This window comes from Equus caballus, chromosome 12 (genome assembly GCF_041296265.1).
Source record: "Equus caballus isolate H_3958 breed thoroughbred chromosome 12, TB-T2T, whole genome shotgun sequence".
Lineage (NCBI taxonomy): Eukaryota > Metazoa > Chordata > Mammalia > Perissodactyla > Equidae > Equus > Equus caballus.
In genome coordinates, this window is record NC_091695.1 from 23,704,424 (window position 1) to 23,707,074 (window position 2,651).

Sequence of the window (2,651 nt, forward strand, 5' to 3'; positions counted from 1 at the left end):
TTCGAGCAGACTCACAAATCTTGTTGTTTCTTTTCTGCTGCTTCTCTGGTTGTCTGTGTCTCATTTTCCCCCATTGGCTCTCCATGGGCTCTCTATGGGCTCAGATTCTGCTGCCCCAAGCACCACCTGTGCTGCTGATCCCAGGTTGTCTGGGAGTGCTGGCTGCACCACTTTCAGAGGTGGTGGGCTAACAGGTATCACTGTCACTGCTAGGGACCTGGGGACTCAGGTACTTTTATGCAGCCCCCACTGCTGTTATAGCCAGTGTTGCAGTGTGCTGCCACTGGGGGCTGCATCGCTGGTTCTGTTGTTCTTCCTGGAACCTCTTATCATAGATTCCACCTGTCACTGCAGGGTTGAGGCAGGGGCTAAGCAGTGAGAGATTCTCGCTCATCTCTCATGCAGCCTCTGGTCTCTGGTGAAATTTGGTTTGTTTTGAAAACTCAGACCAAGGTGTCCCACTCCAGCCAAGAAAATTTGAGTTTCTATACTGTCCTCACTGTTGGAAAGACCAGGCCACTGCTAGAGGAGGGGGAGGGAGTTTGGTCACTGGCTGTGTTCTGTGTTCTGAATTCCTCAGGACATGTGTGCCATATACCAGTGCTTGGGGTGGGGCAGGGGATAAGCCGTGCCTACCATTTCTGCTCCTGCAATCTCTGTTTCCAGGCACATGCTGCAATTCATGTGTCTTCCCCTGCAGCCTCTGTTCAATGGTGCACATAGCAGATCCACTGTGGGTAGGGAGCAGTGGCTAAGCCTCACCTTGTCTGCATCTGCAGCATTTGTTCACAGATGTCCACACCAGTATGAGGACCTGCACCTTGGATTGCTGCTGCTAGATGACAACAGAGGAAGGTTCCCCTATTTACACTGCTTCCCAGAAGTCCAATCCACCCACCTTCAGACATATAGGTGAATCTGAGCCCATAGAGAGCCCATGGAGAACCAGCAGAGGAACATGAGACACAGACCACCACAGAAGCAGTAGAAGTGCTTGCAGCTTGGTGAACCTGGTGGTGACACCTGCAACTGCAGTGACATTGTAAGCAGCAAGATACCAGTAACCTCTGAGGCACATGGATTTCTTAGGTGTCCTGCTGTTCTTTTGCAGGGAGTCCTTTGTTTGTCAATGGATGTCTGACTGGTTGTAACTTAGAGGGGAACGGCAAAGGGAATAACTCACTCCACCATGATGCTGAAGTGACTCCTTGACAAAACACCTAAAAAAAGAAAATCACAGAGAAGTATCACTCATGAATGTAGATGCGAAAAGTACCCTTAATAAAACAAATTTAAATCAAATTCAGTAATGTATATAAAGAGTAATATATCATGATCAAGTGGAGTTGATCCCAGGAATGCCAAGTTGTTTTGACATTCAAAAATCAGAGACGCTCTTCAAGATGGCCACGTAGGAACATCCTGAGCTCATCTTTTCCCACAGACACACTGAATCTACAAGCACATATACAACATTCCCTCTAAAAAAGTTTTGAAAATAGCTGAGCAACACTTTCTAATAAGGCAAACAAGCAAAAGACCACATCAAAGTGGGTAATGAAGGCTGAGACACAATCTCACCATCAACTCCACCCCACAGCAACCCACAATTGGGAGGGAGCTCACAAACTCAGAGTTCCTCCCCAAGGAGTAAAGGGTTTGGACCCCATATCAAGCGCCCCAATTTTTAAGTCCTGCACCTTTGAAAACCAACCAACTTTGGGTCCATGAGACACAAAGGGCCATAGAAAACTGAGAAATGGCTCTTATAAAGCTCACGCACAGACTCACTTGCCCCAAGGCCTAGTGCAGAAGCAGCCATTTGAAAAGCAGCCAGAGTTTATGCGAAAGAGATTAATTTGCTAATCTTAAGGCAACAGCCTGAAGGGCAGGGACCTACTGGGATACCCTCTGAAGATGAAGGTTGGCAGGTGCCCTTTTCGTGCCCTTCTCTTCCTTGCAAAAGCCAAAGTGCAGCATCATTTTTTTCTCTAGACTTTTTTTTTTCATCTTTCCTTTGCACTCTCCCTCTCCTGCAATCCGCAGCACTAGTATCTCCTGAAGGAGGGGACGTTTACATGCTTGTGGTGCCCAAGTTTTTGTGATTGTCACAAAGGGTACACCCCTTGATTGCTTAGCCCTAGAGGCCAGGGGGCTGGCTTTCTTGGATTCTATGGGACTGAAACAATTAGAGAGATGGCTTTTGACAGACTACCATGCCCTGGGCCCTGCATAGATAGCAGAATGAAACACATCCCCAATCATTCTGAGAAAGAGGCCTATTTGCTTTTCTATAAGCTTTGGCCTGAAGGACAGGCTTCTGGTATGGCATACTTCTAGGGGTATAAAGAGGTGTTGTCAGGGAACATAGGGATGGGGATGCCATCTTTGCACTCTCCTTTCTGCCTCACAACAGCTTGAAAGTATTTCCCAGAAAGGAACTTATGTACTCATTTGGAGCCAACCTTTTGTGACTGCTGCCCAGGGACACCTCCAGATCTCCTGGCTCTGGTGGCCAGCAGAGCTTACCCTTACAGTCCCTTAGAACTGTATATAATTGCATACTTTAAAAGCTGCTGCCTTGGGGCTGGCCCAGTGGTGCAGCGGTTAAGTTCACATGTTCCGCATCTCAGTGGCCTGGGGTTTGCTGG